General features: G+C 41.4%; 1 protein-coding gene and 1 non-coding gene across 11 annotated transcripts in view; both read left to right on the plus strand.

Moving 5' to 3' along the window:
* Positions 1–15,083, plus strand: part of LOC107267440 — a 60,582-nt gene that overhangs the window by 4,516 nt on the left and 40,983 nt on the right. Inside the window, exon 1 of one of the 10 annotated variants that reach the window (XM_015739169.2) lies at positions 1,763–2,151. The exons of 6 other annotated variants lie outside the window; for them this stretch is intronic. The gene's annotated coding sequence lies outside the window, so the exon portion shown is untranslated. Of the gene's footprint in view, positions 1–1,762; positions 2,152–3,925; positions 4,148–8,820; positions 8,980–15,083 lie in introns of those variants that run through there. 3 more of the 10 variants (XM_015739171.2, XM_025084698.1, XM_025084699.1) reach the window with 3 other exon arrangements.
* Positions 11,409–11,488, plus strand: Trnal-uag. The gene has a single exon. It is a non-coding gene; the product is annotated as a tRNA-Leu (tRNA).

Here is a 15,083-nt window from a genome sequence, read left to right on the forward strand (position 1 = left end):
CCCCCCCCCCTCTCTCTCTCTCTCTCTCTCTCTCTCTCTCTCTCTCTTTCTCTCTCTCTCGTGTCTCTTTAAATTACCAGGCTGACTTAATTACAAGTACGTCGCTTGCAGTAATAATTTCTAAGCAGGAGATTTGGCTGCACTAGTGTACCAATAGGAATTTGAATTCTGGCATCATGGCCGTCGGACCGAAGGACTACGCGAGTCAAGCTGACGCTTTAATATCGCGCTTAGGAATGATTCTTTTGTTGATTATTAATTTGAGTATTTTTTTACAAGGGTTCTATGTATACGTGCAGGTATTCGGGGCATGCTTCACGGAAATTGCTGTTGTATCCTTTGCTGGACGAATGACGTTACTGATTACGCAATCTGACAGGAGGGTAAAATGAAATATCGTCTCTGCAGGGTGTCGCATTAGTACAGGACGATACAGTGAATATTCCAGGGTTCATCGTCGCTGTAAGAGCTCGACTTTAATTACAGCAGATTGTGTATTTACTATAGAGATTAAATAGGACAGTAAGGAAAATTCGCACTAAAGACGGTGTTGTTTTTTAAATTATTCGAAACTGTTTGGAACTTGTCGACGAAAGTATTGTGAGATAGCGTTTTAAAGTTTGGCATGGATCGCTGGCGGAACTATTGACAAAATACAGGGTACTGTTCAGAACTGCCAGAACTGTTTTGAAACCTTCGACTACAATATAGAAAGATGCCACCATCTTGCTTTTTGAATACGGATATGAGAAACTGTCAGATTTTTTAAGACATCGTTCTACAGATTATTTATCCAACATCCATTGTTGTTGGGTGCTAAGAGTTGTAGGATTCTGAAGAAAATGCTAGTTTTACTACGAAAATCATTTATTATTAAAACTGGGCTGCAGACTATTTTTAGTTGAAATTCGCGGTTTCGTTGCAATTAAAACTCGTGTTTTCTTAATTAATTTTATACGAGATTCACAGAGGCGTTCTAATGTCACGAATTTCATTCGTAAACGTTTACGCCGTCGTTATATAACGTGATGAAAATTCGGATGGTTTTTCCTCTGGGTTGAGTATAAAATTTTCGCGGATGCCATTCGAGGTTACCTCGGTAGTTTTAGAAGCACCGTGAAAAATGTCTCGAGGATAAAAAAATATTCAACCTTTAATATAGTTTAGATGAAAAATGGCAGCAGCCACTCTGCCGCATTTTCATTGGATTATCCTTGCTGGTATTTACCCATCGGGAAACAATCTTGTTGCTTGGTTAGAATGCCTATGACGTAACAGCCCTGTAATATTTGTCAGATTAGTCTGCACTGTCTCTAGATATGTATTTCGAGTGGACAAGAGAGCCAGAGAGGAGAGATTGGAACAGCGGTTTGTGTATGACCCTGTACTGGATGTATGTACATATATCCTGGCATAAATCAAATACACGGGAATACACGTACATTTTGCCCATTACGCAGTCCAAACAGCATTTGGTTACAAACTCTCAGCTTTGCTCATGCGGTATGCCGTTGACATTCTAATTAGTATATGTATGGAATAGAATTGACAGTTTGTGTGCACGTTGCAAACTTTTCCATTGTTTTCCCTTTCATGTTCTTTGTCGTGTAAATCGTGTTACCGACGGAGCGATGGATAAGTTACCGACGGATAAGCCTAGCCTCGAGAGTCACGAACATCGTGTCCTAACCTGTAACTGTCACTTTGGTCACCAGCCAACGTAATGGCTAAAATAACGAGTTTTCTCGCGTTAGAAAATTTCATCTTAGATATTTGTACGTTGAAATCGCCATTTACGTAATTGCTTTGTAGTTACATTGCCTGTGTTCCGAAATTCATTGTCAGTATTGCGGTTTATGAGTTTACGCAATCGTACTACAAATACGTTACGTTTTAAATTATTATTGGCTGTATCTTCGAAACGGGAATAGGTTGCAATCTACATTACGTAGTGCCACTGACTTATCTCTCTAGCTGTGGTAACCGAAGTTTGAACATCATCAACATTCATGACTGCATTGACGAAGCTACGGTGTACTCTGATTCGTTTAAGAACGCAGCTTTGAATAGTACGACTACTATGGCGGTGAATTTCGGAAGGTAGCCATTGATGTTAATGCTGACCTGAGTGATACAGTCGAAACGGCAACAGTAGGTACTTGTGTTAAATTTGTGTTTTACTAAGGAATTAACAACTTTGTTCTAACGACTCGTTAACTCTACTCATCCAATTTACCGATAGTTCGCCTAGATGGCGTTCATCGCGAGCTTGAGAATCGGACTGAAAACTCCTGCAAGTAATGGCCGCTCTTATGGCCATCAGTCACGTTCCTTATAGCTATGCAGGGCTTTACGTGAAGATCGATAAATTTTATCTGAAAGAAGGTTAAGCATGACTGATAAATTATAGAAAGCGGACGAACAGACAAATGGATAATTGGTGTTGTCGTGGACTATAAATTTACCGCCGCATGAGAATTTTTTTACAGGGGTCATTCATTTATGGTACTCAATGTAAATAAGTCCCCTCGAACTTGGACGTCGATTGTGATACGAACTTGGATGGGACAAAGTCGCGATTACCAAGTGGGACAATTTCAATGATGAAAGTTTTTAATTACAGATTAGTGCTTTATTTAATTAATCAATTGATGTTGTTTTCTCTTTTCAACTCTCTCCATTATTCTTAATGCCCGAATGGTGTCCGCCATTGTACACGAGTACTCATTTTCAAATGGGATACCGTAGTCAGTCTGTTTCACTTTTGTCTATTAAATATATTATATATATTTATAACGAAGAGAGAGTGACTATATCCTATAGTCCTTTATCTATTACTCGTTTCGCGTGTACAAATCGTGAAGGGAAGTTACATGTTTAATTACTATAAAACGTCGCGCTCATTAGTCATGCCGACAGTCGTTAATACAATTCTGCTTCATAATTGGGGAGAGGGGGGGGGTCAAGAGGAATTAATAAACTCACAAAGGAATACTTAATCACTATGGAATAAGAAAATGTGGTCCCTTCTGTGTTTACTGGGAGAGAATCTTTTGTTTTTTAATGATTTGTTGGGGTAACGTTTAACACTACAACATTCCATACCCCATCGAATTAATCCTACATAATCGTGTATTGTCTTCTTGGCCATTCGAGTTAGTGGGTAAAGTTACATAGGAAAGAAAGCCTACGTGGAAAAAGTAGCTGGGTATTGGAATCCATTGTGAGAATGAAGAAAAAAAAGGGAAAAGTATTACGAATAAAAAAGAAACACGGACACATCATACTTCGTTGGACGTATAAACATACGTGTATGCAGGAATGTAAATTTTTGCTTCGCTCCGTTGGTTCATTTTTTTGTATTTACATTAACCACGCGGTTTTTACGAACGCAATAACTCTTTTCAGTTTTCATTCAGTCGTAAAGAGTCTCATAGGATTTACACGGAATTTCATCCTCTGGATTCCGTGCCGTTTTGAACGCAACAGTCACGACGCGGATGCGGCTGTAAAATTTGCTTGGAAATTTGCTTTCTTTATTGCGACAGTATCGTCCGCCCGTTATTATTATTTCGTCCAGCAGTATGGGCTCTGACGTTCTCGAGTTAACTGAATTCTCCGAAATTACAACGAACGAACAATAAGTCTAACCCGTGGGTGGTGGTGGCGGCCTTTTATCTTAAAATGCTTCAGATGGCAGAGTACGTGTCCCTTGTAAATGACGAGTGTTCTAGTATCGTGACACGGTGTTCAGAAAAGTACGTGAAACGTGAAGCTTTTTATCCCAGCGCCCTCTCTGCCACCTAGCGGCGAATTCTGGTATTACATAGAGACATATCACCCAGAGGCCACTGCGAAAAATACGCTGCCGCCTTGTTTTGGGACTCGTGTTCGTTTAGGCGTGCGTCGCTGCAAATACCAGATTTCAGTGCAGTGTGCAAAGTGCAATGTGCATACGTTGCTTGCAGGCTCTTCGAGGGTCATACTCTCTGACCGAGAGAGGGTACCGGTACCCCTGGTTTTCGGTTGGTATACGCTGACATAAAGTACGCGTTAGAGAGGTTATGTATGACGAGTGCCAGGACGTAAGAGCAAGAACAGGGATACCGGAGGTTAGTGAACGACAGTTCTGGAAAGTCTGTGTAAGGTAAGCAAGATATAAACTACTAGCGAGGCACGTTGGGTAGGGATGGTTGGTAGGTTGGGCAGGCACATATATAATTACCAGAAAGAGTGTTTACACATGACCTGGTGACAGCGAAAAACGCCCCTTTCATTGCACCGCGGTCGGCTATGCTACGAAATTCAAAGTATTCAGACGAAAACTCGGCTTTTAATTACCAAAGTAATGAGCCTACGTTAATTAAGCGAACGAGCTGCGGGAAGTTCCTGGCTGTGCTCGTACACGGTTGTGCTTTCTGCAAACGCAGGAAATTCGCGAAATTCATCGTTACGTGGCGTCGATAAACGTTTCGAGCGTAGCGTCTGCCCGTATTAAGCGTTATGAGTTTTGTGATATATCGTCGGTCGGTGACGACAATTTTCTTTTTACCAAACTACGCAGGTAGAAGGTTAACGTTGCCGAGTCTGATTATTAATCATTGATTTGTGTACCCAATTTACAGGGAAATTTGCTTCCCCCTAAATGTTCCCCGTGTCAATAATACAGACTATGGCTTTCGCGGAATTCGCATGGAGTTCAAGTACTACTAGTAGAGTCAAGTATAACACTGGAATGCTCCTGGAAGTTTGATAAACGAAAAAGGTCTTTCAAAAGGATTCTTATGCATCATCGTCTACACTCGTGATGGCTGCGGGAACTTTGCATTATATTCACTTTCGTTCTACCTCGTGACGTCCTTAAAGTTAGGTAAGTAACGTCTGACCACGTGATCTCGGGAAGGTGTCTGATTTAATTCAACGCAGAGACGCATTTACCACCAGCCAAACTAGGGGGAGCCCTTGGCAATCCTCTTGGAACTTGGTTGATCGAACCTTTGATCTTCTCAAATGTCAATCCTGAATCACTTACATGTCTGATCCGCTATCTGAGGATACGTTCAGAGAGAGAGAGAGAGAGAGAGAGACAGAGATCGTTTGACAAACTTGGAGACATTTGAGCTTGTCGTGAGCTACTCCCAGCATCTTCCGTGTTGACTCGTGATAAAATTTCAATAATTCAGCATTCTGACAGAGATCGTTTGACAAACTTGGAGAGTCAATCCTGAATCACTTACATGTCTGATCCGCTATCTGAGGATACGTTCAGAGAGAGAGAGAGAGAGAGAGAGACAGAGATCGTTTGACAAACTTGGAGACATTTGAGCTTGTCGTGAGCTACTCCCAGCATCTTCCGTGTTGACTCGTGATAAAATTTCAATAATTCAGCATTCTCGATCAGAATCGAATTCTTGGTCGTTCTCATCGTTTATTTCAATCTGAGGAAATGCAATGTTGCGTGTAACATATTTATTCAGTCACGTAAAATACATTTTTATTCCTCGTGGCAGCTTTTAGTGCCTATCTTGTTCTTCTATGAACAATATGGATGAACGCATATTTATTGTGAGGTATACAACACATTTTTTAAATTCCTTTTTTAATAAGGAATCTACGATATTTTATCGTGTATGCTCTAAAACACTTTATGCACAGTTATGGTGGCACCTGGGCACCCTGTATATCGATGGAAAATCAGTTACAAGGTTTTTGATCAAAATGCTAATAATGAATATTAAGAGAAAGGAATGTTTGATATCAATATTTTTATTTAATTAGAGTTTCAAGGTTAAATCCACATATATAGCTGTTATATATATAAACTTGACGAAACGTGCCTCAGGGATTAAACTTCCGTCGATGCAGCCGGCGTCTCGGAATGTGGAAAATTTCTCAAAGTTCGTCCTCCGTCATCCATTCAGTTTGTTCGGGGCGCGACTACCCTGCGGCTTTGTTCCGAATTGAACGGCAAGTTTCTTCCTGGGCTTTCTAAGCTTTCGCTCGTGCACTGTATAATGGGTGCATCTGTATCTCATACCGTATCACAAGTTGACGGTTGGGCTTACGAAACTTTCAAATAACCCGCGGTAGCAGCTAATTACCCAGCGTTCCCTGGTGCTGCGTTAGTCAAATATCGATTGTTTTCGTTGCGTCTAGACGAGCCTCGAGCTCGAATCAACCACCGATCCGTTACTATAGACTTTGCTTTGAGATTTCAAAGAAAGAAAATGACGCTTTACTTTATGCATATTCATCGAACCACAAAATGGCGTCTTTCTCCACCCTCTCCCCTTGTCGTCACCCTCCACCTAACGAAGCTAAACGACCGGCCAGTCACGTGCACGCAGCTCAGTACTTTTTCGCATTTTCTAAAGGCAACAGCGGCAAAGGAAAGGACCCCTGTTATGGCAACCCCCTGTAACCCCTAGCGTCGAACCCCCAAAAGGCCCCGACAGCCAAACTACCCTCGCGTGCAGCAACCATCCCTTACCAGTCTCGACTATACGTCCAACCTCTACTCATCCCCGTGACCGACTGCTATTGATATTATTAAATATGTAGCCAAAGTGCTGGTACGCCGTGCACCTTGCCAGTTGCCACTAAATATCGATTGAGTTTCTAATACCGAGCCACCCGGTACACCGACGCCTTTTACTACTTGACTCGACGCCGGTGCAACCGCTCCTTTACTTACCAATCTCAAGAAGTCTTAGGCGTCTCTTTTGTATCTTCTTCTGGGCGTCTTAGTCATTTCTGAGTAGTCACCAGGTCACTATTTTTTTTTTTTTTTTTTTTTTTTCCGAAAACAAAATTGCGCTCCCTTTGCTCTCGATTCGTCGTAGCAGAGTATTTTCAGCTCTTGTCACGGGAGGCTACAGCCAGTGCTCCAGGCGTGGCAAAGAAAATGGAGATTGGTTTTCTTTTTCTTTTTCTTTTTTTTTTGTCTCTCGAAGAAAAAGGATCTCGGGTGTCTATTATACTAAAGAAGAGTCTCTTCCATTACGCGAAAAAGGTCGGTGTGCAATATTCTTCGTGTGTCTCCTCGTATTTTCTTTTGTCATTTCTCTTTTTTTTTTTTTCTTCTTGAATTAAAATTTTATTAATTAATATTACCAAGGCAGGAACCTTCGTAGGCAAATAATAACGTAGGTGGGATGAAAAATTTTTATTTTTTATTTTTTTTTTATTCACGCACTCCTTTCTTTAATGCTCTTCTAGACGCTTTCTCTTTGTTGAATTTTTTATTTTATTTTATTTCACTCCCACCTTGTGCCGCAGATAAGGACGCTGCAAGTGCAGTTCGACATTGGCGGATGATGATAATCGAAAGAAATGGAAAACAAAGCGAAGGAAAGCTCCTTTCTTTATTCTCGAGGCCTCGATATTTTCATGCATGCTTATATACACGTACAACGACTACTTCGCCAAAGCTACGAGGCTCCTCATACTTTCCGCGCCGTAGACAAATGTAAATACGAGAGATACATCGCGGGGGCAGCCACCTGAAGTGTGGCTGGAGAGTGACACGTATGTACCAGCAATACCTTGAAGTGTGCTCGCATACGGTAGAGCAGGGAAAAAACAAGGAGGCGCTGCCTGAGAGAATCGGTATAAAAGATGGGTAACAGTTTGAGGCGTTAAAAGAAAAAAAAGACTTCTGTAGCAGATAAATCGATCTAAACAGAAAGCTAATATTTCACGAGGAAACGGAATCGTTTTATTTTCCTTTGACCAACGCCAAGTACGTCATATAAAAAAAAAGGGGTGAAAGCTTTTTCCATTTGTCACTTTTTTGCATCTGTCTTGCGATATTTCTAACTAGGAGGCTACATATACATATATACACACGCAGTAGGAAATAACTACGTCCTCCATACCCAGTGCAAAGATGCAGTAATAATAACAGTGAAAACCATAACGTTATCAAAGATAAAAAAATGCTCGGCGTACCTTCCCATTGAATAAGTGATGGAGGGATGAACTACGTCACGGTCATTCGGATCCTTTTATTTCTTCCCGTCCTTCGTTTCCCAGCCATTACTTCTGTTTCCTGCGAATCAATCGCCGGATATATCCATTGCGCCATCACCATTGAACCTTCCCCGGAATGCAATTTCATTGGGACTTTTCTACCCCGCAGTAAACTCCAGTCAAAGTTTCTATATACGTGCGACTAGAGCTGCTCGGGTCGTCACTGTTACCGATATATAATCTGTAACCTTTAAGGCACTGTACAGTCGATTTATTTCTTATAGGATTTCAAGGACTTGGAAGTGCCAGAGTCCTGGACCCCTCGTGCAAGAGAGGGGTGCACGTATCTCTACGAGGGACGATAAAAGAGGGGATTCTTCGCCTCCCCCCCCCACTCTGGTTTTTTGGCTGCCATCGAAAGATATCACGTTAAATTGCAGGGGGGGGGGGGTATACGCTGCGAAGTGTCTTTGGATAAGGGTAGTTTGGATAACCTAACCTTACTCCCTGACCCGTTAAAAAAATCCATGGATACCCACCATACAAATGGCATGCTGCTTTGGAATATTGAATTAAAGTATAAATCTCATGGACCTGAGAAAATTATATTCTTGGTATCGTACGAACAGCATGAAATTACTGTATAAATTTTGATCTGAAACTTTAAGGTACGAGGGTTGGTTGGATTATAAAAATGTATCCCCTTTAGGGAAAAATAAGAGGATTAAACGTGGGACTCGAGGATCAAGGTTATTGCCGGGTGAAGTATGGGGATAATTAACATTCTTACTTGAACGCTCAACCAGGGCTGCTCGATTGCTTTGTATTCCTTAACACTTCACGAGCCCCGTCCTGAACTTCCGGACGTCCTTCTTCGGTCCACGTCATACCAGTCCCTACGAATATTGGTTATACGGCGTGGTGCTTGGACCTAGTGAGCCCCTGGTGCAACCTCATGGACAGAATTTGCCTGTAGCACGTTATTCATGGAATAATAAGAAATACCACGTAAGCCATCTACTTAGTATTCGGTATTGGTGTAGTCATCATTTTAAAATCATTATCAAACATAACCTAGATTAGATACTTTATATGCCTTACGAAGGTTAGACCTATATCCATATATAGGTCCCGATCAGATTAGTTTGTCTCTGTCCTCTGTATGGATTAACGTGTAGCAGGAGCGTCGCGACGCATTGTAAATACCCTCTTACCACATAACGCCTTGTAAATGAGGTTTAGCGCACACGAGCGTCCCGACGTCTAGCGGCCTCTAACGCCGCTCTTTCTTCGAACCTAACCTAACCTCCGGCGTCACCTTCCTGGGTCCGTTAGGTTTCCTCGCTATGTCGGTACTCGTGGTTTCAGGTGCGTGTAGGTTCGGCTACCCTGCTGCAGGTTGTGCCTGTCCAGTCAATACCAGGAGGGTGGCAGTTCATTCGCCCTGGTTTCACCCCCCTACCACCCACCACCCCCCCGCAACTTAACAGCTACACCCGCGACCCTTCTTGTCGAGTATAGATTCTATGGGGTTTCCCCCTTAAGTCTATGGTGTTCTCTCTGTCCTGCCTGTCGTGTTACGCTAACGTTTAATGTTATTCCACGCTGCTGCTGCTGCTGCTGCTGGACCGTTATTACGACCCCGGTGAAACTAGCGCTCCCCCCTGTATCCTGTTAGATTACAAATATTATAATTTAGTCTTATTGAACTGCTAATTAGTTTCTATAGAAGAAATTTAATTTCTGTCTTGTATCGATTGGCAACTGGGGGGGTGGGAGGGGGGGGGGCAATCCCAGATCAGGGAGCAACAAGACTCCCGGAGTCTGAATAATTTATTTGCTTCTGCATTTTTAATACATTAAGTTTGTCTTTTGTTCACGGTAAAAAGTAAACTATAAACTGTAGAAAAAGATATGAGGATTCGCGAAAAATGTTCTTGGCACTTTTGTCTCTTCACTTTTTTCCATCATCTTACTCAATCCACAGTGACTGAGGTTGTGGAAACTTGAGGATTTCATACTGCGATAAGATTTTGCATTTTTAATCTTTAGTATTGTGTCTGGGTTATTTATGGTATGTACATATATCATGTACTTGTATTCAATATGCTTAGCAAGGAGAATACACGTGGAGACTGACTAAAACGGCATCCCATTTGTCTCGTTACGTTTTACTGGGTCATGAGGATTTTGGCAGCCTTTCAATGCAGCTTTTGCAACATTGACCCAGAGACCCTTATCCCACGTTGGGATCTTCCTGGTTGCGTATAGAAAGAGCGTGACCTCCTTGAACCAAGTGGCCCGTGCGTCTTTTGTATTTTAGATTTCGAACCTGCGAGAAAGTGTATGGTACATTTTTCGTGGTTTGGCGTCATATTGGGATTTTTTAATTTTATTCTTTTATTCTTCTTTGTTAATTTCATTTTTACTCTTGATTTGTTTTTCTTTTTTTGAGTTTTAATATTTTCTGGTATCGGTATACGTTTTGAGGTGACCTGGAGAGAGACGGGTAACATGGTGGGAATACTCTGGGATAAACAGATATATTGTACTATCCCATAAGGAAATTCGTTGTTACATTTATTTGCCATTAGCTTGTCGAAATGTGTGGGGTGTACGTAGGGGACATTCGATCTGCCCGAGAACGTATTTCCTGAAAATGAAAAGAAGTTATGGCTTATGTCCTGTTATACCGAATCTCGTGGGGCTCTAGTCACTGAATTTTTGGGACCTTATGGGTTTTTGTCCCTTATGGGAATTCAAAGAATAGGGTAGTTCTATGTGTGTATATATATATATATATATATATATACCTATTGTCCATTGTTTTCTCATTGTTGTATCCTCCTGGTGGATCGATTGTGCTATATGTTCTTTATCGATTTCGTAACGTACGAGCGCATGTACGCACTTCGTCCTATTGTGTTTCGCTATTGAAATCAGTTTGCTGATACATGCAATTAATATTCCGGCGATTAATTAACGTTGTGATTGATATTTCATCGCAGGGCTATACAAGACGCCATTTTATTAAACGGGTAATAATAACTATTACGTTGTACTCATTTGACGAATTTGTGTTTGTCCGGCTAAACGTAATTCGGATTGACGCCATTAATTTCACTATCAGACATCCAATAATCGATATTCACGTTATGGCTGATTGACGCTTGACATAATAGTTTTATAAATTATTGGTCATGTCGTATTCATTGCTATAAAGATAAAATGTGTCTACGCAGATTAGTAGTGTTCAGATTCTTAATGACGTAAGATTTCAAGATAGCATATGGTACATATACATCCTGATAGTATATATATATATTTCTTATATAAGATTCAAGCTAGATATTAGTTTATGATAATTTTATTTTGCATGTTCAAACAAATATACCAGGCGTTGCTTTAATACGATGAATTAAATTTTGTTTCCGTAAGGCAGCGTGGCCGAGCGGTCTAAGGCGCTGGTTTTAGGCACCAGTCCGAAAGGGCGTGGGTTCGAATCCCACCGCTGTCAGAGTAAATTTTTTTTATCACAGAAAGTTAAAGAAGCAATGTAACATTTTTTTTTATCACCAATTTTTACAAAGAGAACTTTTTTATGAGTTATTATAAAAAAAATATTCGTTGATATTTCTCAAATGCAAAAACGGTTCTTGTAGTTGTTCATCACCAAGAGAAAAGTATTACGTAGGATAGAAACTCGTTACGGATACGAATCGCATTCATATTCACGAGTCTTCTCTTCGATATCCTTGTTAAACTTCGTATATAGTATTAGGTATATTTAGGGAGGGCGACCCAGCATCCCCATACAGCCAACAGTCTCTCTGAATTTCTGAATCCTTTTGTTATAGCCTCTGTACGTACTGCTGTTCCCCAGTTCCCTTTTTCGATTGTTCAATGATCTGTACACGTTTTCCTTTTGTTTTATCTTGTTTTACTTTTTTTTTATACTCTTTATTCCTTCTCTCTCCCTCGCGCATACTGCACACGCTGGGCGACAAAGGCGCTTTTGATTGGAGGAGGGAATAAAAGAACAGAAATTCCCACTGGAAATTCAGAGAGCAGACTTAGAAAGGAAAGAAACACCCTTGACTTTTACTTTAAATTGCCACCCATTCGACCACAGAAATATAGTATATACTTTTTTTTTTCCTTTTTCTGTAATTTCCTCTTGATTTATTCTCTTAGCTGTTCATACGATTATGGTCGTATGCTCGTATTTGAAATTGATAATACAAGTCACGTGGCGATTTACGCTGTACAGTTGTTCCACGAGCAAAGTATCTCATCCAGGGGACTTTTTTGTTATAAAAGTCATAAGAGGATGGCTCCTTCGGTAGTTCCTTTGGTCGTGGCCAGACAGTAGTCAATCTCAAATACCTAAAAGCAGGCCTATTTAATCAATAACTACCCAAGTACAGTCACGCGCTTGAAAATATAATTCTTACCATAGGCAATTCTACACCACGCGATGTCCTGTCAGATCCCCAAGTTGAATTCTCTATTGGAAAAATGGGTCGGGCATCAGGGGGCGGCAATAAGGGCGGGGTGGGTATAGCCGACATGTGACGCTTCCTTCCCTTCGCTATAGGTAACTACGGTGTACGAACCATGCTGCAAAAATAAGGCCTCTATTAGATGAGCCACGTGGAAAATTTACATCCATCTCGTCCTTCTGTTACAATTTATTCCACCACCCCCCCTCCCTCCCTCCCCCTTCTTCTCGCTCCTCTCAGAAGTCATCCCTCCAACGAACCCTTCAAATAATTCCTCGAACATTCCGAGCCCCACGCATTCGCCTTCCATTCGCCTTCCATTCGGACACGGCAATTCTGGGATAAAAATGATGATCTCGTGTTTTACGCCTATACTTCCGTTAACATTCAGTCGAACGTCCCTCCCCCTCGAGCCCATCCTCTCTAAATACGCTTAAGCGTTTTCGGATAATTTCATTCTATCCGAACAAAGAAGAATCCTTGCGGAAGATCGTTAAAGAGATAAAGCTACCGTGCACAATGGCCAGTACCTCGAATACGAAGAGCAGAGCTTCCTCGGTAATCGGGAATTCTCTGGTAACGCGTGGCGAAAGCGGATACCCGTCCTTTGCGCCGTTGCACCAGACAAGCTACAGTACTGGTATATATCCCGTGGTATAATACCCTGTATGTTACCACAGCATTATAATACACACTGCTGGGTAAGAGTATATCCAGCTAGTCTCGTTATTCGCTAATTCGCAGCTGTCGCATCATTTTTTGCCAATAGAGCCCAGCCGCAGGCAGCCGTGCAATTTACCTAATGACGTTTCGGCTCTCGATGGCCTTTGTCAATGGTTCACGGGTCTTTAACGAACGTGTCCGTAACATTATTCGTATTTATAATTGTATCGTTCCTTGGTTGTCTGGTTTAACAGGTGTCTGGTTTTTTTGTTGTTGTGTACTCACGCATGTCCTTTATACGCTCATTGATGTTTCTGTTCGGTGGATAATAAAAAGGGACGTTCGGATCCTAATGTATATATATATGTATACTGGTACTTGACGAGTAACCATGCTAGTAAACGAGCAACTCCGGAATCATTCATTCATGAAAATTTTGATCGATGATGTAATTTTCCCAAGCCACCACCGCACGGAAGCATTGAACGATCGATAATTACTTTTTCTCTAAAGTCACGCCATCCTGGGCTTCTGCACGCTACCTCACGTGACTGTAGTACCGTACGGCGTGTCTTTACCCACCCCACCTACCTCGTGCGTCGTGTTGGAAGTCGTTGACATTCGAGCTTTTTTCGTAATTAAATTGTATTATATATATATGATTATATGAATAACTAGAGCCTGGATAATATTGCTTGTTTACAAGTGCAGCTTTTAATGTGCGGTCCGTTGGGTTCGTCGATTTGGAGGTTAGTTTACCGAAAGACTCTCAGTGTCGTAATTTCGAGCATTGTTCTACGAGGTCTTGAGACTTTCCTGAAACGGATCAATATTCAGTCCATTAGCCGACGGGACGGCAACTGCGGACGACTGAGAAGGTCGAAGGGTTTGTGCCTTCCTATTGTGTATCGTGTTACGTGTCAGGAGGACGTCACCTAAAATGGCGCACCCCTTTTGCCCCCTTTGCCACGCTTGTCCTACCGCATGAAGAGCAGAGTTATTTTTCTTGAGTTATGGAACCCCAATAGCTTCGTTACTGCGCATGCGCGGAATTATTATTACGAACGATTAAGGAATTCTTATATATTTTTGTATTTATTGGGTTAATCGGAATCTGAACAAATTCACTGCATCTCGTGAACGTGCCTGTCGGGCGGGAAATTTAAACTTGTAGAATTACGGCAGCGACGACCAATCGGCATCGCGGAGAAAAGCTGAGAGAATTTCGAGATATTTTCGATACTCGACAAATTAACTTTGAATAGGAATTTTGTAAGAGGGAAAAAAAGGAGCTCTACTGTGTCACTTGTTATATATATAAACCGTACTAGAGTATATATGTATATAGCTTACGGATCCATGGTGTATCTCTCTACCCCATGTCCAGGAAGACAACCCTTCGCTCGTTGTCATGGCTACCGCGGGAAGACGTGTCATGATATGTAAATTGAACCGGCGAAGTCGCTTAATCCTATCAGGCTTTAAGGTTATGTGCAATCGGCGATAATTTTCACCAAATTCCCTTCGGCTTGAATATTCATTTTTGCGAACTGACTGACGAATACGAGAAAATAAAATGTTACTATTTTCCTTATTTTTTTTTTTTTTTGTAATTTCCAGTAAACATTTCTTTTTTTCATGTTCATATACGTTACCGTTAATCACCCCGTACGTTACATACATACACGAGTATATTTCGCAGAAGGAAGATTTTTACCGCGCGTCAAAGAATCAATATAATTACCTCTAATTAGATATGTGGAAGTCAAGAGCCGTGTCGATTATGCAATTACCAGTGGGTAGGGTCGTGCAGCAAATTGCATAGGGGGAATATATATCTATAGTAGGTGGAGGGTGGGGGGGTGGTGCATTGGTGTCAAAAGGCACGAAGCCCCCAGTAGCTGGATAAAAAAAAAGAATAGAACTGTACCTTCGTCCATGGTTTTA

The sequence above is a fragment of the Cephus cinctus genome, unplaced genomic scaffold, assembly GCF_000341935.2.
Source record: "Cephus cinctus unplaced genomic scaffold, Ccin1 Ccin1_scaffold0401, whole genome shotgun sequence".
NCBI lineage: Eukaryota > Metazoa > Arthropoda > Insecta > Hymenoptera > Cephidae > Cephus > Cephus cinctus.